This window comes from Rana temporaria, chromosome 2, assembly GCF_905171775.1.
Source record: "Rana temporaria chromosome 2, aRanTem1.1, whole genome shotgun sequence".
NCBI lineage: Eukaryota > Metazoa > Chordata > Amphibia > Anura > Ranidae > Rana > Rana temporaria.
The window spans coordinates 312,699,881-312,722,715 of record NC_053490.1 but is presented as its reverse complement, the minus strand read 5'-3'; the positions used below and the strand labels follow the sequence as shown (position 1 = coordinate 312,722,715).

At 43.4% G+C, this 22,835-nt stretch overlaps 1 protein-coding gene across 1 annotated transcript in view; it reads left to right on the top strand.

Moving 5' to 3' along the window:
* The window catches only part of LOC120927009 (potassium voltage-gated channel subfamily A member 10-like), a 202,264-nt gene that overhangs the window by 153,641 nt on the left and 25,788 nt on the right, over positions 1 to 22,835 (top strand). The gene's annotated exons all lie outside the window — the stretch shown is intronic.

Sequence of the window (22,835 nt, the reverse complement as noted above, 5' to 3'; positions counted from 1 at the left end):
GGAAAAATATTATATATTATGGTGTAATATGCGTATATGGATGCTCAAAATGCTTAGAGCCTAACAAATTCCAAGGTATGTTATTTAGGCATCAATCATGTACTTGATTACGAAATACTACTATAATATGAATTGCATTACTATATATATTTTTCATGTCAGTTTTCTTTATATATCTATATATATATATATATATATATATATATATATATATATATATATATATATATGTATTTTATCTGGATAACGATTCTATGTATTTGTGTCAATCATGGAATGTGTGGCAATCCAATTTCAGTAAGTAACCTGCTGCATTTAAAGTCCCATGGTCACTGTCCTATGTTTATTTTGAAAGCTTATATGTAAGTAATTGGTCATAAAATAGGTATGGGGGCCCATGTACTGCCCTGGAGAAAAGTGCAATTTCTGGCACTCGGCTATTGAAAAATAAATAAAGAAAAAAACAGGGCCCCCCTCCCTGGTCCATATCAGGCTCTCCTGGTCTGGTATAGATTTTAAGGGGAACCCCATGCCCCAAAGCACCCACCCACCCCCCATGTTGAGGGAATGTGGCCTAATATAGTTCAGGAGGCGGGAACCAGTGAGTACCTGATCTGCCAGGCTGCATGTCCATCTAAGGGTCTGGTATGGATCTTGGGGGGACCCCACGCTGTTTTTTTTTGACCAGCAATTTTTTTTTATTTATCTGTCAGCGGGGAAACCCATTGGCAGCTGATGACTAGGGATGAGCTTCGAGTTCGAGTCGAACTCATGTTCGACTCGAACATTGCCTGTTCGCCTGTTCGGCGAACAACGAACAATTAGGGGTGTTCGCGGCAAATTCGAAAAGCCACGGAACACCCTGTTAAAGTCTATGGGAGAAATCCAAAGTGTTAATTTTAAAGGCTAATATGCAATTTATTGTCCTAAAAAGTGTTTGGGGACCTGGGTCCTGTCCCAGGAAACATGTATCAATGCAAAAAAAAGTTTTAAAATGGCCGTTTTTTCAGGAGCAGTGAATTTAATAATGCTAAAAGTGAAACAATAAAAGTGTAATATTACTTTAAATTTCGTACCTAGGGGGAGTGTAAAGTCAACATGTGAAAAAGCGCATGTTTCCCGTACATAGAACTGTCCCTGCACAAAGTGTCATTTCTGAAAGAAAAAAAGGCATTTAAAACCGGCTTTGCGGCTCTAATGAATTGTCGGCTCTGGCAATTCAGAGATGATTCATTCATAAAAAATAAAAATAAAAAAGCTGGGGGTCCCCCCAAATTCCATTAACAGGCCCTTCAGGTCTGATATGGATATTAAGGGGAACCCCGCCGTCAATTTAAAAAAAAATGACATGGGGTTCCCCCCAAATATCCATACCAGACCCTTCAGGTCTGGTGTGGATTTTAAGGGGAACTCCACCCCAAATTTAAAAAAAAATGGCGTGGAGTTCCCCCAAAAATCCACACCAGACCCTTATCCGAGCACGTTAACCTGGCCGGCCGGTCTTTCCCAGTGACGTACGAGGGTGCGTCAGAGGGGGTGGGGTCACGTGACGGATGGCCGCTTCCCCTATATAAGAAATGTCACAGCTCCAGCGCGTCATTCCGCTGGGCTGTGTCCAGCGGAGAGAGGAGCTCGCCTGCTGCGCTCTGGACGGATGGATCTTCTCATCGCTGGACCGAACCGCTGATCACCCGTCGCTGGAGAGATCATCCGCCGCTGAATAGAAGACAACGTTGGAGCGGGGGGCCGGGCCGAGAGTGGATTCACATCGCTGGATTTTTTTTTATTATTATTAATAAAGGATTCTTTTCTACGGTCTCTGTGTGTTTTTTTTTAACTATTTACACTTCCTGTACAGTGTACCCCATTACCAATTCACATAGGGGGGCCAGGATCTGGGGGTCCCCTTTGTTAAAGGGGTCTTCCAGATTGTGATAAGCCCCCCGCCCGCAGACCCCCACAAACACCGGGCAAGGGTTGTGGGCATGAGGCCCTTGTCCCCATCAACATGGGGACATCCTCCCCATGTTGAGGGCATGTGGCCTGGTGCGGTTCAGGAGAGGGGGGGCGCACTCTGTCCCCCCCTCTTTTCTGCGGCCGGACAGGTTAACGTGCTCAGGAAAAGGGTCTGGTGTGGATTTTTGGGGGAACTCCACGCCATTTTTTTTAATTTGGGGTGGAGTTCCCCTTAAAATCCACACCAGACCTGAAGGGTCTGGTATGGATATTTGGGGGGAACCCCACGTTTTTTTTTTTTTAAATTGATGGCGGGGTTCCCCTTAATATCCATATCAGACCTGAATGGCCTGTTAATGGAATTTGGGGGGACCCCTAGCTTTTTTATTTTTATTTTTTATGAATGAATCATCTCTGTAATTGCCAGAGCCGACAATTCATTAGAGCCGCAAAGCTGGTTTTAAATGCCTTTTTTTCTTTCAGAAATGACACTTTGTGCAGGGACAGTTCTATGTACGGAAAACATGCGCTTTTTCACATGCTGACTTTACACCCCCCCTACAGTAGGTACGAAATTTAAAGTAATATTACACTTTTATTGTTTCACTTTTAGCATTATTAAATTCACTGCTCCTGAAAAAACGGCCGTTTTTAAAACTTTTTTTTGCATTGATACATGTTTCCTGGGACAGGACCCAGATCCCCAAACACTTTTTAGGACAATAACTTGCATATTAGCCTTTAAAATTAACACTTTAGATTTCAAATGTTCGAGTCCCATAGACTTTAACAGGTTCTAAAGTTCACACGAACATTTGGTGTGTTCGCAAGTTCTGATGCGAACCGAACAGGGGGGTGTTCAGCTCATCCTTACTGATGACTCATTGGTTGTTAAGGATGCCTAGGCCAGCTTCCCAGCCCCACTCCTGGATGAACGGGTCAAACAGCCCAAACTCAGGTTTGGGGCAAACCGTTCACCCAACACTAACACTGACCAAGTTCTAATTACTTATTTTTGTATACATCAGTGGCTTGAATCACCTGCTGACCTGTATTTCACCTGCTGACAATAGTGGGATTTTTTCACAGTCTCTGCAATTCAGTTTCCTTCCAAAAGGCATACCTTAGGTGTAACTCTTTGGTAACTGAAAGTGGTTTTAAAGGCAATTTGTTTAATTTAAAATAATAAACATGTAAAACTCACCTGCTCTGTGCAATTGTATTGCACAGAGCAGTCCTGAATCTCTTCTTTTGGGGTTCCCCGCTTGCGATCTTGGCTCTTCCTCTTCTGTTCCTGCCCCCATAGCAAGCATTGTGCTTGGGGGCAGACATGCAAGCACAATCATGAGCTTGGCTGTGTGTGACTATTGACATACACAGTGCAGATTATCCCCATCCCTGCTCTCTGTTCACAGGATTTGACTGACTGTCAGCCAAGCATGTGTGAGAGAGGGGAGAAAGGAGAGATGGATGGCACACGGGCACACCACTGGATTGATACAGGACTGGTAGGTATTTGGGAGGGGAAAAGGCACAGCAAAATGTTTTTTACCTTAATGCAAGGAATGGATTATGCTATAAAATGTTTTACCTTTAAACTACTTGAACTCTTCACTTGACCTGTTTATCTTTCTTTTTTTTTTACTGAGAATTGATGCTGTTGGGTAGGAATTTTAGGAATATTAACTACTTTTCACTCAGCCTATTGTGAAATGATGCCTGGGAGGGACATTCGTTGTTCCGGGTGGATGTCTATGATAGATCAGCCAGGTGGACTGATCCCTGTTCCGGCCCACTGCTGGTACCATGTGTTTGTCGTGACCAATCACAGCGCATGACAATTGTAAACAATGAATGGCTTTCTTTGATACCATTCATTTTGTACAATTGTGTTGCTAGCTGTGATTGGTGACAGTGATCACATGGCACAGACAGAGCCAATCACAGCCCATCTATACCATGTAGAAAAAACAACAACAAAAATCGCCAGCGCTAAACAGAGGCTAATCCAAAAATTGGTGGGAGGGGCACAAAAATTTGTGGGGAGATTTTCACTGAACCCAGTGCTGCACGGAACTAATAGCTGGAACAAAGGAATATACAATAAACACCAAAAATCCAGCGCTCGATGGGTAGGAAAAAGCAGACTGTTCAGATTGCTGTTAAAACGTTTATTGATGCTTCCACGAATTGAAAAGCAGTTAATATAATTGCTGGATTGAAACACAAAGAAAAAGAGCTGTGTAAATAATAATATCACCTGGCATCCATTGCAGAACAGAGCTGAAACCAGTCTGCACCATGTGATTAGCCGAATGAATCTATTTCATTCAGTAAACATGGTTGCGTATACCAGTGAATTCACTGGTATAAGCAATCATAACTTCTAAAAAAGAAAAAAAAATCCAGATCACTTCCCCAGAGTAGTACAATGTTAATATGGTAACACTGCATTGTTCACAGTGAGGAAAAAAATAAATATTACAAAAATAAAAAATAAAAATATTATTATTATTTTACATACACCAATTAATATGATTATGCTGTACTGCAAAAGTGTTAGCAAGTAAAAAAAAAACAAGTGAAACTATATTTTTTTGTAATTTTTTCAAACACATTTGACAAAAAAACTAGAACTTCAGAAAACTTGCCATGCTTACCAAATACATCCAAATACCTTGTCTAATCAGTAGACAAACAAATGAAAAAAGATGCTTAAAACAGTGCTAACCTGGTAAAAAAAAAATGTGGTGCAAAGTAAAAACCTAAACAAATATCCAGGTGGATATAAAATGACAGAAGTTTGTATGTTTAAAAAAGGAAATATACAAGTGAGTTCCCATGGATAGTGCCATAAAAAAAAGTCTCTGGCTAGCTAATGATATGTGTGAGGCTGCCTTCTCAATAAGGACTGGGAATCTGTGAACTGAAAGAGAAAAAAAGAAGCGCAGAGAGGCGCCAGGCATGCATAGTGTGACACAGTTTATTAAAAGATAAAATTATTATAAACACCAATAGCACTCACATGGTGGAAGGGGGGACACACTGTGGCTGGAGGCGACTAATCCAGGGTTATCAAAGTGTGCTGTGGTGAATGGCCAGAAAGGAAGTGTGGACAGTGATCCAAGGAGAGCCTGTAAGGCACGGAATCAGCCGTGTTGCCCAGCCAGGATGGATGTCCAGCGCATTAGCATTAGCTACCTCGACACTGATTTCGTACCTTGCAGGCTCTCCTTACCTTCCACACTTCCTTTCTGGACATTCACCACAGCACATTTGTATTGCCCTGGATTAGTCATCTTCAGCCAGTCTGTCTCCCCTTCCACCATGTGAGTGCTATTGGTGTTTATAATGTGTCACATTATGCATGCCTGGCGCCTCTCTGTCCTTCCCCTTTTCTTACTAAATACAATAGACTGTCTATTGTCTAAAGAGGGGTAATTTGGGAGATATTTGTACTTTCCTGGTATTTTTGGGCCTTAAGAAATGAGAAAGAAAGTCAGTACATCAGGATTGATAAATTTTCAGATATAGTAAAACCTTGGATGATTGAGAGTACCGTATTTTCCGGCGTATAAGACGACCTTTTGCATGTAAAATAATGCCCCAAAAGTCGGGGGTCGTCTTATACGCCGGTACCTGTCTGTCTGTAATTTTCCCAGCAAGGCCTCTGTTCAGTGTTCCGCCTATCATGGATGCCTTCTCATCCTCGGCCTCGGACGAGAGGACATCCGTGATAGGCGGAACACTGAACAGAGGCTCTGCTGGGAAAATTTGTGTTCAGCCTATCATGGAACAGCCTGAGGAGAAGGCGCGGCTTTTGAATAATGGATGGCCGCCGTCTGACATACTCTGCAAACAGGAGAAGGTAGGGAGAACGTCAAAGCAGGGAATAAAATGGTACACTGAGGTCGGCAATTGCACAGTGAGGCATGTAATAATGGCACAGTGAGGCATGTAATAATGGCACAATGAGGCATGTAATAATGGCACAGTGAGGCATGTAAAAATGGCACAGTGAGGCATGTAATAATGGCACAGTGAGGCATGTCATAATGTTACAGTGAGGCATGTAATAATGGCACAGTGAGGCATGTATAATGGCACAGTGAGGCATGTATAATGGCACAGTTAGGCATGTAATAATGGCACAGTGAGGCATGTATAACAGCACAGTGACGCATGTATGACGGCACAGTGAGGGGTCGTCTTATACGGCGAGTACTGTATATCCCAAAACCAACATTTTAGCTGGAAAATTCTTATACGCCAGCAAATATGGTAACTTTGTTTAAGTTTTGCAAGACAAGCTAATTTTTTTAAATGAATATTGACTTAATAAACAAGCGATGTCTTGATATAAGAGTAGCATCCTGTCACAACCGAGTATAAAAGAGAAGATAGGTGCCTCTAACTGTAGCAATATGGTTACATTTAACCACCTGACCACTGCGCACTTAAGCCCCCTTAATAACCAGACCAATTTTCAGCTTTCGGTGCTCTCACATTTTAAATGACAATTACTCAGTCAAACAACACTGTACCCATATGAAATTGTTGTAATTTTTTTTCACACAAATAGAGCTTTCTTTTGGTGGTATTTGATCAACTCTGCGTTTTTTTTATTTTGTGCTTTAAAAGAAAAAAAAAATGTTCTTTGTTTTTAAAATTTAGCAAATTAGTAATTTTTCCTCATAAATGTTGGCCAAAATTTATACTGCTACATATCTTGTAAAAATAAGTACACATTTGTGTATATTATTTGGTCTTTGTGAAAGTTATAGGGCCAAATCCTCAGCCAGGCGGCGTAACTTAACTTTCAGCAGTTAAGTTACACTGACTTAAAGTTTTTACCTAAGTGCCTGATCCACAAAGCACTTACGTAAAAATTTCAAGCCGTGTAAGTTAAGTGCCGCCGTCGTAAGGCGTTCCTCCTCTCCGGGGGGCGTTTACAATTTAAATGAGGCGCGCTCCCGCGCCGGCCGTACTGCGCATGCGTGTGACGTCATTTTCCCGACGTGCATCGCGCGAACGTAATTGACGCCGGGCGGCTTTGTGGATTGCGACGGGACACTAAAGTTGCGACGGGTGAAAAAAAGACGCGCCGGGAAAACAAATAATTATAAAAAAAAATGACAGCGTCGCTCGGCATGCATTCCTGAAAGGGAGAACTCCATGCCAATTTTCAATGAAAAAAACGGCATGGGTTCCCCCCCCAGGAGCATACCAGGCCCTTAGGTCTGTTATGGGTTGTAAGGAGACCCCCCTCCGCCGCAAAATCGACGTAGGGGGTCCCCCTACAATCCATACCAGACCCGTATCCAAAGCACGCTACCCGGCCGGTCAGGATTGGGAGTGGGGACGAGCGAGCGTCCCCCCCCCTCCTGAGCCGTGCCAGGCCGCATGCCCTCAACATGGGGGGGTTGGGTGCTCTGGGGCAGGGGGGCGCACTGCGGGCCCCCCCACCCCAGAGCACCCTGTCCCCATGTTGATGAGGACAGGACCTCTTCCCGACAACCCTTGCCATTGGTTGTCGGGGTCTGCGGGCGGAGGCTTATCGGAATCTGGGAGTCCCCTTTAATAAGGGGGCCCCCAGATACCGGCCCCCCACCCTAAGTGAATGGATATGGGGTACATCGTACCCCTATCCATTCACCTGTAGGCAAAAAGTAAAAGTTAATAAACACACAACACAAGGCTTTTTAAAATATTTTATTATTCTGCTCCGGATGCCCCCCCTGTCTTCGTTATTAGCTCAATTACCAGGGGGGGCTTCTTCTTCCACTCTCCGGGGGTCTTCTCCGCTCTCCGGGGGGGGTTTCTTCTTCCACTCTCCGGGGGGGGCTTCTCCGCTCTCCGGTGGGCTTCTTCCATCTTCTCCCCTCTTCCGCTCTTGACTCGGCGAACCCCGGTTCTTCTGCAGCTCTCCGGTGCCTTCTTCTTCAGCGCTGGCTGCCTGCTATGTTTGTGTGTTAGCTCAATTTCTAACAGGCAGCCGGCGCGGTCTTCTGTGACGTCATCTTCTCTTCTGTTCTTCTCCCCTCTTCCGATGTTGCCTCGTCGCCTGTTGTCGCTGTAATGATGGAAGCGCGCCTTGCATCACATTTATATAGGCATCACCGTCCCATCATGCTCTGGTAGGTACCCACGTGGTGGGTGCACGTGGGTAGGCACCCACCACGTGGGTACCTGCCGGAGCATGATGGGACGGTGATGCCTATATAAATGTGATGCAAGGCGCGCTTCCATCATTACAGCGACAACAGGCGACGAGGCAACATCGGAAGAAAGGAACAGAAGACCCTGACGCCACAGAAGACCGCGCCGGCTGCCTGTTTGAAATCGAGCTAACACACAAACATAGCAGGCAGCCAGCGCTGAAGAAGAAGGCACCGGAGAGCTGCAGAAGAACCGGGGTTCGCCGAGTCAAGAGCGGAAGAGGGGAGAAGATGGAAGAAGCCCACCGGAGAGCGGAGAAGCCCCCCCCGGAGAGCGGAAGAAGAAACCCCCCCCGGAGAGCGGAGAAGACCCCCGGAGAGTGGAAGAAGACCCCCGGAGAGTGGAAGAAGAAGCCCCCCCTGGTAATTGAGCTAATAACGAAGACAGGGGGGGCATCCGGAGCAGAATAATAAAATATTTTAAAAAGCCTTGTGTTGTGTGTTTATTAACTTTTACTTTTTGCCTACAGGTGAATGGATAGGGGTACGATGTACCCCATATCCATTCACTTAGGGTGGGGGGCCGGTATCTGGGGGCCCCCTTATTAAAGGGGACTCCCAGATTCCGATAAGCCTCCGCCCGCAGACCCCGACAACCAATGGCAAGGGTTGTCGGGAAGAGGTCCTGTCCTCATCAACATGGGGACAGGGTGCTCTGGGGTGGGGGGGCCCGCAGTGCGCCCCCCTGCCCCAGAGCCCCCAACCCCCCCATGTTGAGGGCATGCGGCCTGGCACGGCTCAGGAGGGGGGGGTGCGCTCGCTCGTCCCCACTCCCTTCCTGGCTGGCCGGGTAGCGTGCTTTGGATACGGGTCTGGTATGGATTGTAGGGGGACCCCCTACGTCAATCTTTCGGCGGAGGGGGGGTCTCCTTACAACCCATAACAGACCTACGGGCCTGGTATGCTCCTGGGGGGGAACCCATGCCGGTTTGGAATTTACAAATTGCCGTGGAGTTCTCCCTCGGGAATGCATACCAAATGCCGTCGCTTGAATGGGCCTTTACAAGGTGTGACTAACTTTACACTTTGTAAAAGCAGCCCTAGTTTTACACCAGGCAAACTAACACTTACGGCGAAAAAACTAGGCACAAAAGCTTTGAGGATCGCCCTAAGTGCTAATTTGCATACTAACAGAGGCATTTCGACTCGAAATGCCCCCAGTGGCGGATGCGGTACTGCATCCTAAGATCCGGCAGTGTAAGTCCCTTACAGATGTCGGATCTTCTGCCTAACTTAGGAAAACTGCTTCTGAGGATCAGTTCCAAAGTTAGAACCAGAGATACGACGGCTTACGCCGGAGTATCTCTTCTGTGGATTTGGCCCATAGAGTCCACAAGCTATGGTGCCAATATCTGAAAATGTATCACACCTGAAGTACTGACGGCCTATCTCCTTTCTTGAGACCCTAACGTGCCAGAAAAGTACAAATACCCCCCAAATTTCCCCTTTTTAGAAGGAAGACATTCCAAGGTATTTAGAAAGAGGCATGGTGAGTTTTTTGAAGTTGTAATTTTTTCCCACAATTCTTTGCAAAATCAAGATTTTTTTTTATTTTTTTCACAAAATTGTCATATTAGCAGGTTATTTCTGTGTATACATACCTTTCAGGCGTTCTGGAGCACCCAGGCCAATTCTGACATTTATTTGCTAGAAAATTACATAGAACCCTAAAACATTATATATATATATATATATATATATATATATATATATATTTTTTTTTTTTTATCAAAGACCCTAGAGAATACAATGGCAGTCGTTGCAACTTTTTATTTAGCACGGTATTTGCGCAGCAATTTTTCGACCGCTTTGTTCTTTACAAAAATACAGTAAAGTTAGCCCAATGTTTTTGCATAACGTGAAAGATCAAGTTACGCCGAGTAAATAGATACTTAATATGTCACCCTTCAAAATTGCACACGCTCGTGGAATGTCGCCAAACTTTGCTACTTAAAAATCCCCATAGGCGACTCTTTAAATTTTTTTGCTGGTTACATGTTTTGAGTTACAGAGGAGGTCGAGGGCCAAAATTATTGCCCTCTCTCTAACGCTCGCAGCGATACCTGACATGTGTGGTTTAAACACCATTTTCATATGTGGGCGGGACTTACGTATGTGTTTGCTTCTGCATGCAAGCACACAGGGACAGGGCGCTTTAATTTATTTTTTTTGTTATTGTTCATTTTATTTATTTATTTTAGTTTGACACTTTTTTCCTAAAAAAACATTTTTTGATCACTTTTATTCCTATTACAAGGAATGTAAACATCCCTTGTAATAGGAATATGGCATGACGGGTCCTCTTTACAGTGAGATATGGGGTCAACAAGACCCCACATCTCACCACATCTTTCTCAAATAAAAAAATATCCTGGCTTAGATTGTAGCGGTGAGTCGGTAGAAGCACCGGAGGGTGGCGGGAGGGCGGACGTCCCCTCTCGCCTCCCGTAAGAACGATCAAGCTGTGGAACAGCCGCTATGATCATTCTTATGGTGTAGTGAATCTCTGGCTGAAAAAGCTGATATCTGAATGATGCCTGTAGCTGCAGGCATCATTCAGATATCACTGCACAAAGTCAAGGACGTCATATGACAGCCAGCGGGTAGGAAGTGGTTAAAATGCATTTTTTTAACACAAAGTTGTCCATTTATACAGTATTTCTAACACATAGCATGTACATACAAAAAATTACACCCCAAAATAGATTCTCCTACACCTCCTGAGTATGGCAATACCACATGTGTGAGACTTCCACAGCCTGGCCACATACAGAGCCCTAGTACATCTGAGTATGGCTGAGTATGGCAGAGTATGGCTGAGCTTGGCCGAGCATGGCAGAGCCTGACCGAGTATGGTACATAAGAACAAATAGGAGCCTGTAGCCTTTTGAAGAATTTCAAGTAGTAGGCTTTCGTAAAGCCATCGGGCCCTGGGCTCTTCCCTTCTGGTAGGGACTTCACTGTAGCCCACAACTCTGCCTGGGATATGGAAATCTCTAGAGCTGCCTGCTGCTTGTGAGAAAGATTGGGGAGACCCGATGAGGAAAGATAGGCCTCCATACCTGCTAGTCTCTGTGCCAAGTCTGCTGGTGAGGCTTTGGAATTCTGTAGCAGTTCACCTGAGGGGGAATAAAGTTTATGAGCATGTGAGAAAATGCGATGCTTTTAAAGAGTCCTGGCTAACATGCTGCCACATTTGTTACTGTGCTCATAGTACTTATGAGCTACATAGCCCAACCTCCAACTGATCCGCCTGTCTAAGAGTTTAGAGAAGAGCGTACGCAGTTCTGTCAGGTGATGGAGCGCCTCCGGGTATGCCGTTTGCTTGTGCAGTAGTTCAGCTTGTAATGCCCTAAAAACCTGTTGAAAAGTCTGCATGTCTTTCTCTCTTTATTTTCGTGCCCCATGCGATAAGTTCGCTGCGCACAACTGTCTTATGGCCCTTCCACAGTATACCTTCACTGACTTCCCCATTATTATTTTCAGTACAATAGTGGGACAGAGTCTCCTCTATCCCTGATACCACACTAGGGTCATCTAGGAGGTTCATATTGAGTCTCTATGACCAAGATCTAGACACCATTTGAGGCAAGTCGAGCGGGTCAAGGGTCACAAGGGCACAGTGGAATAATAGCTATAGTCCTTCTCTGAGGCATGCATGACCCTCCAGCTGTCAACCAGAGTATGCCTCTGCAGGGACCTGCGAAAATGCCTTAAGAAAGCAAAAGAATGAGTGGAGCGATTTGCTGTGGTGTCTACCGTAGAGTCAGAGCTAACATTAAAGTCCCCTCCCAAGGCTAATCTTCCCTCCCGGAAGTCTGCCAGACTATCGAGGACTGAGTCGATAAACGAAAGCTGTTGGGAGTTTGGGGCATAAAGAGTCGCAAATGTCTAGACCTGTCCCATAATGGTACCCTTCAAGAAAAGTATCGCCCTTGGGGATCAGTGCAGCGGGCCATGGGCTGGAATAGGCAAGTCTTATGAATGGCAATTGCTGTCCCTTTTAAAAGTGTTGAACCAGGTGTGAGCAGCTACACATCTGGAGTGGAAGATTAGAAGAAAAAAAACATTAACCAAATCACAACAAAACATACAATCATTGTTCTACTAAAGGGGCCACCAGGGCTCATACCCAAAACGGGTAGTCCTTTGTGGTAAATGAGGATAAACATGAGCTAACAGGGGATGTCCGGGTCCCCGCCGAATGATAAGGGCTGAAACTACACCGGGGAATCTTTAGGGTAGGAATAAAAAAATGAACAACAAACCACAGGAAAAGGCCATGACCTCCTAGCCTATTTTAAGTAGCAGTGATGAGAGAGGATGACAGTTTGTGGCGCAGGTAAAAGGGGTGACAGACACCACTGGATGGTTTAAGTTTCCATTAAACTGTCCTCCTTCCAGGTAGAATCCTGGAGACCATATGGCACAAGTTCCTGGGTTATGATGAGCCTCAGCGTTCACTGGGCTGTATTTCAGGGGAGGCGTTAGGAGAGGATCGCTTGCGTCCTAGTGAGCACCATTTAGACCGAGCAGGGAGCCAAGGATTCGATGCCGCTGAGAGTTGCACATCTACGTGACGTCACCAATCTGTAAATTACACTGGGCCCAATCCCATTTGAGAGAGAAAGTGGGGAAGATCATCTTTGCTTCGCAGGGTAGCAGACTTGTCATCTCTTTCAGCCTGTAGATTGAAAGGGAACCCCCATCTGTATTTAATACCTGCCTCTCACATAGCTACCAGGAGGGGATGAAGGGCCCTGCGTTGCATCAGGGTGCAGAGAGATAGATCCTGATAAAAGAACAAACGGGCTCTGTCAAAATCAAAGAAGGGACGTTTGCGCATGCGTTGCATGATCTGTTCCTTTACCGTGAATTTATGCAGCTTACAGATAATGTCTCTCGGGTTAGCAGTGTCTTGTGAAGGCGGTCTGAGAGCTCTGTGAGCTCTACCTATTTCCACTGAATCATTGGGGGATAGTCCCAGAATCTCCCTGAAGATACCCTGTAGTGTTGGAAGAATGTCCTTAGCTGCTGTTGCCTCAGGCAAACCTCAGATGCAGATATTAGAGCGCCGCCTGTGGTTCTCATAATCGTCCAGCTGGCAAATGAGGGCCTCAATTCTCTGATCCTGTGCAGAGCATGTATCCCTAAGCTGGGATAGGGAAGGAATGACATCCTCAACTTTCTGCTCAAGGGCCTCCATTCTGGTGCCTAGCTGGGTAGTGTCAGTTGTTCTATGTCCTGTTTAAAAGCCTCTTCCACTCTGCTGGCAAATCACTCTAGGTCCTCCCTGGTAGGGAGAGGCAAGATGTGTTGCTTTAAGTTTCTATCTCTCTGAAGCTCAGAAATACCCTACCCTTGATCATAAGAGGAGGAGGAGCCAGGGGAGGCTGGGGCAGCTATATCGCTTACCAGTCGTGGCGAGCCTATGGGAGAAACTGCTGGCTGCAGTGAAGCTCAGTCCGCGGTAACTGTGTCCTTCCCTCTGTCCCGGCCCGACGCCATCTTGGATCGTTCATCACGCGGCTGCCGTCTGTCACTAAAGAAGTTGTTTATGGGGCCACGGGTGGCTTATGCGGAGCCCCGTGGCTTGGTAGGGGTGTAATCTGCGCTGCCATGCATACTGCCATTGCTGGGGACACCCTAAGATATCTTCCTCCAGGAGACCCTGCACTACAGAATCCCATTGTTGCTATGATACTCTGCTTATTGGACAACACTCATCCTCTGCAAACGGATAAGTAGCATCACTACATTACTTATACTGCTCTAGAATCACCTGCTTCACATATAGCCTTTACAAAGTACTGTATTTAAATCTGGCTTATTTAATACTATCGTGCTGCTTGGGATTACTTAGTGTGCCTTCAGCTGACCGCTGTGGAATATCTTAAAGGGACATACACTCTCAAATCAATTAATTTAAAGTTGCATATCTTAAGTAAATTGCTAATTGCATACAGTATTTTGATATGCTACATGCTTGACATTCGTTGTTATTTGTATACGGGCTTCCGCCCTAAAATACTGAACATGTTCGTTATACCTTTTTTTGCCAAGTGATTATCAATACTGATAATCACTTGGCATACAGACGTGCATTGAAATCTTTCCTTAACCGCAGTTGTTCACTCTCGTTCACCGTAGTTTGTGACATGGGGTAAGACATCACACTTGCAGCTCTGGGTGGCTAAATATCCCCGGTGTAAGGAGCAGTAAGGTCCTTCAGCGAGGAGCTGCAGGGACACACGTCCTCATTCACTCATGTCCACGCCCCTTGTGGGAAGTTCTTGCGCGCCTCAGTGTAAAAGGGATCTACATTTAACCATACTGCTACACTTAGAGGTACCTCTCCTCTCATTTTTATACATTGTAGCTCCTGCTGGATTTTTTTTTATACATTGTAGCTCCTGCTGGATTTTGCTTCTAATCCCTTTGTGGAGGCTTCCATTTGTGGGTGGACATTTTATGGTTACATAACATTGCTATCCTAGATGCCAAGATTGTTGGCCACAATCTATCTAATGGTGAACCTACCCATAGGTAAGAGGATTGGGACTTTATTTCACATCCCTTCCTTTGATCATATATGTACTAAATTACCATTTAGCGCATTTTACTTTTATACTTACAGATACACCCAGGTCATACTCGCTCCTGATGAGTGGAAGTTTATCTACGAAACGCATCAAGCTTTATATGAGCTTTATACCGATGTTTTGTCACAGTAACCATCTAACACCACATGTGGTCTATCTCTGAGAATTATGAATCAATGAATTCCTACCCTGACAAATCATTATCATGTTCATCATGCTTCTAGACATCTACAGTATGTCGTTATATGTCTCTCTGTTCTATTATGTACTATTACTTGGGTATAGCAATGTATATCATGTTTCATCATAGGTACAATCAGGTTTTATATTATTTATTATATGATTTACCAATCATGCCTGGTAATATGTGTACAGTATCTATAGTTAGAAATGATAACTGCTTGTTATGCTCTGATGTATTCAATACATTTTAATTCACCAATTGATTCATTATATTCCGGTGGTGTGTTTCATTTTAAAGTCCCGCAATCCCCATTTCCCCGCCCTTACTACCTCTCCCTCCCTTCTCCCTTTGTCCCCTTCCCAGGTACCTTACTTATAAGTATTAGGGCTAGAGACCATGGCTTAGTTTTTTCGGCCGCTGTCTCATCCATAGTCCCTCACTTACCTTGCTATTATACCTTGTTACATATTATTTCCTTATCCCTCCATGTTGCCCTTTTCCTTTCCCATCATATACAATTACTAGGGATTTGAGACATTGGCCGTCTATAGCCACTGTCTTACTCAAAGTCCCAAACACTACCTTGTTTCTTTTTTTTCTGTTTATAGTCCATATTAAAAGATTGCAATATTGCAAGATAGCAATGTTATGTAACCATAAAATGTCCACCCACAAATGGAAGCCTCCACAAAGGGATTAGAAGCAAAATCCAGCAGGAGCTACAATGTATAAAAAAGAGAGGAGAGGTACCTCTAAGTGTAGCAGTATGGTTAAATGTAGATCCCTTTTTCCTTTCCCATCATATACATATAAACAGAAGAACGTATGAATAAATGGTTGTGGAATGAATCATCTGAGTTTCCATTATTATTTCTTATGGAGGAATTTGCTTTGACATAAGAGTGCTTTGGATTACAAGCATGTTTCCAGAAGGAAATATGCTTGCAATCCAAGGTATTACTGTATATACTGTATACCATAGTTTATGGGCTCTATAACTTTCCTACAGACTAAATAATAAACACTAATTTGGGTTATTTTCACCAAAGAAATGTAGCAGAATACATTTTGGCCTAAATTTATGAAGATTGGCTTTATTGTAAAAGTGATCTGGGTGGTGTATGATCACTTTTCAGTTCTGGTGGTTTGCCCCCCACCCCCCAATTTCATGATTCTCACGCTCTTCTCGGGACCATGCCAAATGCCATCAGGATGGTGAGCGAGTGAGATAAGATAAGGGAACAGTTATTGAAGCATGATCTATGCTTCATTAGTTACAGTGAAGGGCAGGGAATACAAAAGGAGAACCTGTCACCTGCCCTATGCTATCACGTGGAGACCTTGGTAAATGTTAGAAAAATGAAGAAAAAAGTAAAAAAAAAAAAATTAAATGATAGAAACAATAATAAAAATAGGAAAACCTTTTTTATTTATCTGTGTAAAAGTCAGAGTGAAAGCAATAATTTTAGGTTTCATTTAAAACCAAAGACTGTAAAAGTATTTATACCAATATACCACCGGTTGATAACTTTGAACTGTACATTTTCACCTTTTTGTGGATATGCAGTTTTGAGGCTTGACATATTTCCTACAGAATAATGGGGAATGCATTATGTTTGTGTGTAATAAAATTAATTTTAGTGCTTTTTCCCCCTAAAAATATAGGTTTGATAAACAGCAAGCATTGTGCAACATAAAAAAATATAGCTACCATATATTTATTCTCTAGGTTCTCAGCATTCATAAATATATAATGCTATGGGGCTTTTTAGTAGTTTTATAGCCAAAACTGCAGATTTTAAAATGCCTGTAAAAAAAGATGCTGGGGGATTTATTGTTGCTGCAGTGGGATCTATTGATGTTGTTGGGGGATTTATTTATGCTGCTGGGGGATTTATTGGTGCTGCTGCTTTTTTAAAATTCCTGCTGGGGGTCTATTATTGCTGGACAGGGAATCTATTGTTGCTGTGGAATTCTTTAAAATGGCGTGGTTCTGGGAGGTACGAAGGGGTGAAGAGAAAGGGATGTGCTGGGAGATGGGTAGGGGATAGATGCAAGTGTAAACCAGGAATGGGAGGAGTACCTGCTCCTATTATGTGAGAATACAAAACTGGGGTATTATAAATATACAAAAACATATAAAAAAATACTAATTATAAACCAGTTAATTACATTGTCCACTGTCAATCACAATCACTGGCTCCCCAATAATGTGTCCCCACTGCCTAAAACAATGGAATAAATGTGTGGGGTTCCCCTTAATGTTTTAACCAGATCCTTATCCAAGGCATTGGTGGTCAGGAAAGGGAGCCCCACCTATTATGAACAACATTAGGCCACATGCCTTTCAAAATAAGGGGTACTTTGCAAAGGGGGTTGGCAAAGTCACTTCCCCCTTTCATAACACCTTCTTCCAATGTTCCTACATCCTGTCCTCCAAAGAGAATGTGGGGGTTTGGGCAGGAGACTTATTGAATTCTGGAAGACCCTTTCATTATTTTTTTTGTTTACAATCCAAGATATCTGCCACCCCAAGGTACATTAGTAAATAAAGACAACTTCAGAATGTAAAATTAAATTATTGGGAAAAATATGTAAATAATGTCCCCTAATGTAAATTCAGTGTCAATCCCATTTTCGAGTGTACTGCATATCCCTCGCCTTTCACAATGGCCCACAACTCAATCACGTTTCCCCCCACCTCTAACTTTGCTCCACTGCCATACTACCATCACTAATGACAAAACCCCTAGCTTCTGTATGGTAACAAACCTGAGTGACATTATTTTCATCTCTTTCAAAACATATAGAGGGACATTCAAGCAAATTACCAACAAAATTTGATGCAACTAAGAAATACCAAAATCACAGTGCTGCTTTAGACCTACATCTCTCACCATCTACAACCATGGAGCATGCTAAAAAAGCCTGTCTCTGACTCTACTCACCAATCATTATTCATAACAATACATCAGATCCCATTTAAAGCTCATCCCTTTGGGTATACAATTATTTAAATTAAGGAACCAATACCAGAAATCAAGATAAAAAATCTACCATATTTGCCAGCATATAAGATGACTGGGCGTATAAGACGACCCCTAATTTTCCAGGAAAAATGTTGGTTTTGGGATATACTCGCCATATAAGACTACCCCCTTCCTACTAGTCTTTCTGGAAGCTGAGGGGTAGCCAGAACCGCTGACAGAAACAGTCTTTTTTCAAATCTCACTGTGCCATTACATTATATTACATGCCTCACTGTGCCATTACATTACATGCCCCCACTGTGCCATCACTTGCCCCCACTGTGCCATCACTTGCCCCCACTGTGCCACCACTTGCCCCCACTGTGCCTTCACTTGCCTCCACTGTGCAATCACTTTCCCCCACTGTGCCATCACTTGCCCCCACTGTGCCATCACTTGCCCCCACTGTGCCATCACTTTCCCCCCACTGTGCCATCACTTTCCCCCACTGTGCCAACAGTGCCATCACTCACGTTTTGCAGATTCTGACTTCCAAGCCGATGATAGTCTCCGTCTGCTGCGGGCGTCCATGATTTAAAAGCCACACCTTCTTCTCAGACTGTCCTGTGATAGGTGGAACACAAATTTTCCCAGCAGGGCCTGTTCAGTGTTCCGCCTATCACGGACGCCCTCTCTTCCGAGGATGAGAAGGCATCCGTGATAGGAGGAACACAGAACTGAGGCGCTGCTGGGAACATTTGTGTTCCGCCTATCACAGGACAGTCTGAGAAGAAGGCACGGCTTTTAAATCATGGACGCTCGCAGCAGACTGAGACTGTCACCGGCGTATAAGACGACCCCTGACTTTGGATGCATTTTTTTTCATCCAAAAAGTCGTCTTATACGCCGGAAAATACGGTATTATTCATATAACGTAATTGCTTCGGGTCCCATTCAAAATTCAACCCTTTAGGCATGCTAGTGTGAAGCCTAACCACCTCACCCCCGGAAGGATTTACTCCCCTAATGACCAGGCCATTTTATGTGATACGGCACTGCGTCACTTTAAATGACAATTGCGCGGTCGTGCAATGCTGTACCCAAACAAAATTGACGTCCTTTTTCTCCCACACATAGAGCTTTCTTTTTGTGGTATTTGATCACTTTGTTTTTTTTGTTTTTTTGCACAATAAACAAACAAAGAGCGACAATTTTGAAAAAAAAATCAAAGTGAGTTTCCAGTACTGTATGCTTGTGGCTTGATCCAATAGAAGTGTATGGAGGCACTTGCAAAGTGTAAATGCCTACTGACCTCTGCATGCAGAATTATTTTTGCCTCGTCATAATGCGAGGCTATGCTGACAATGTGTACAACACCTCCATCTGCTCCCTACTTTAAGAAGTTTTAGTGCCATTGATAGGTGGTCAAGAAATTGTAAAAATGCGACTCAAATACCTCCTTTAGTAAATTAGTGTTACTGAGTAGTATATTACATGCTGATCCGGCACTCTATAGGGTTTTTGCATGTAACATAGACCTGACTAAGGATGACTTAGTCAGAAAAATAAAATTCCCCTTTTAGCCATGACAAAATATTCATTATTTAGTCATGCTATCTTTTTGTCACACTAACTATTTGCCTTTCTAAATGTAAAGCCATTCAGATTATTTGTTGAGGAAAATGTTTACTTTTTTTTTTTTTACACAATATGTTTTTAATTGAACACATTTTTGTAAGTACACAAAATACAAAGGACAAGATACAGGGGTTGATTTACTAAAGGCAAATAGACTCTGCGAGTGCAGTTGCTCCAGAGATTAGTAAATAAGGTAAAGTTTCACCTTGAAAAGAATACCCAATCATGCGCAGAGAAAATACAAAAAACAGCATTTTTACTTGCTTGTGATTGGATGATGTGAGTCAAAAGAGCTTCTGCTCATTTGTTAAGCTCTGGAGAAACTGCCCTTGCAGAGTGCAACTGAACTTTGCAAAATGCACAGTCTATTTGCCTTTAGTAAATCAACCCCACAGTATCAATGGGGTATTGCAATACATATAAAAATAGACAAAATATGAAAGACCAAACCAAGGACAGATTATGAGACATCAGAACTTATGTAGATGAGTGCATATCATTCCTCCTCATTTGTCCCTAATTTTGGCCCGATCAATATAGATTTGTATAAAATTCACTTTTTATCATTCAAAAAGTGTTTCCCAGTGCTAAACCTTTCCCGGCGCAAGGCGGGCCAATTCAAATGGGCGTGTGCTATTTAAATTAGGCGCGCTCCCGCGCCGGACCTACTGCGCATGCTCCGTTTCCTAACTCCCGCCGTGCTTTGTGCACCGTGACGTCATTTTTTTGAACGGCGACGCGCGTAGCGTACTTCCGTATTCCCGGACGGCTTACGCAAACGACATTGATTTTTAAATTTTGATGCGGGAACGACGGCCATACTTTAGACAGCAATACACTTGCTGACTAAAGTTAAGGCACCAAAAAAAAGTGTAACTTAGCGACGGGAAACTATACTAGCGGCGACGTAGCGAACGCGAAAAACCGTCGTGGATCGGCCGTAACTCCTAATTTGCATACCCGACGCTGGTTTACGACGCAAACTCCCCCCAGCGGCGGCCGCGGTACTGCATCCTAAGATCCGACAGTGTAAAACAATTACACCTGTCGGATCTTCTGGCTATCTATGCGTAACTGATTCTATGAATCAGTCGCATAGATAGAAACAGAGATACAACGGCGTATCAGGAGAAACACCGTTGTATCTCATTTGTGAATCTGGCCCTAGGTATCAGGATCTTTGCTGGAATAAGTAAATGTGTGATTGTTTGAAATGTTTCAGCATTCAGCCTTATATGCGTGCCTGTATTTTTTTGGATAATATTACATATTTTTCCCCAATAGCTGGCAATCAGAGGGCAGTGCCACCAGGTGTGTAACATAGTACCGACTTCACCTTTACATCTCCAGCAAAGATTACTAGTATTTGGGTACCAACTATGTCATCTGCCAGGGGTGTCATATCAGTGCGTGAGTAATCTGTAGGACATTTTTGGAAGTCTCGTGCTAATAGAGCATTTATGTGCGAGTATGCAAACCTTCTTCCATTGGGTGACGGAAATTTCTCTTCTCAAGGCTTTTTGCAATTTGCTCTTAAAGTGAACTGGTTGCACGCTTAAAGTTGCTGTATTTGGTCCATGAGGACCTGTGTCTCTGGTAAGCAGGTTCTTTGACTAAAGGTGGCGGATTCACAGCAGCCCTATCTTGGGATAACGAGGCTTTACATTTTTGGAAGTGTGCACGGGTGTACAATCAGCTGTTTAACTAAGGACTTTCCTCACTCAATGGGACTTTATTTATTTATTTTTCAATTTTTGAATATTTCTGTGATATCCACCCATCCATCAGATGGACTGGGACTTATGTTTACATGTATATTCAGTTTGTTGATCAGTGTCACATCTGTCATATGTGGTGAACTGCACTTGAATGTTTGTTGCATTTTTAATTCATTTTTGAGTATATATATACATACATTTGTATCACCACTGATGCTCATATTAATACCAGGCACACATGGTTCAACCTTGGGCTATGCGTGTATCTGATGTGCATCCTCACTGACAGCACAAAACTTTCTTTTTGTTTTAGTTTTTATCAGAGCTTTTGTCATATTTCAGTTTGTCAATAAAAAAAGTTCTCCCCTCATAATTATGTTATCTTCTGTCTAGCCAGAGGGTGAAGCTCTAGGTTGCTTTTTACAAATGTTACCATTTATTGTAACCATTGTGCTATTTATTGCAATGTTGTAAAAATGTCATCTGAGTAAAGAAGTCCACACAGGCGTGATTCATCACTTATCAGATGGCTTAGTTTGACAGACAGGTGACTTAAGCCGGACACACACTGTACAACTTTTGTTTTTCAATTTCCTTTAGATTTACCTTAAAAGCATCATCTAGTGCAAGTGCCTCCCTGATTGCTTACACACTGATTATATGTGACCTCATAGTATATGGTTTTGGTAAATCTAAAGTAAAAAATCTAAAGCAAATTGTATAGTGTGTATCCCACTTTAGTCTGACAGACAGAACCTGCATAATAGGAAATTCTGCAGACCTATTGCTAGACAGCACAGCTGATTTAGTTAACTCATACTGCTCTGGGAATTCTTGATATTGCATCACATTAAAGTGGTTGTAAACCCTGTTACACCACTTGTACCTAGAGGTAAGCCTATAATAAGGCTTACCTCCAAGTACTGTAAATATCTCCTGAACCTGCACCGTTTAGGAGATATTTACCATATATGCTTGCGCCAACGTCATCAGCACATGCGCACTGAAGAAACGGCCCTTACAGGATTTTTTATTTACTTATTTATTTTTCAGTTTTACAACTACTTTAAAGAATGTATACAGTATATATGGGCCAGATTCACAAAAGAGATATGACGGCGTATCTCCTGATACGCCGTCGTATCTCTGTGTTCCGGCCATCCTAACTATGTGACTGATTCATAGAATCAGTTACGCATAGCTAGCCCTAAGATCCGACAGGTGTAATTGAATTACACTGTCGGATCTTAAGGATGCAATTCTAGGCCAGCCGCTAGGTGGCGAGGCCTTTGCGGTCGGCGTAGAATATGCAAATGAATAGTTACGGCGATCCCCGAACATCCGCGCTGCCCGTCGATCTAACTTTACGTTGTTTCCGTTGAGTTACACCACGTAAAATTAGGGCTGAGCCCTACTGTAGTTGTTTTAAGCCATGTTAAGTATGGCCGTCGTTCCCGCGTCGAAATTTAAAAAAACCACGTCGTTTGCGTAAGTCGTCCGTGAATGGCGCTGGACGCCATTTACGTAAACGTCTAAACAAATTACGTCCG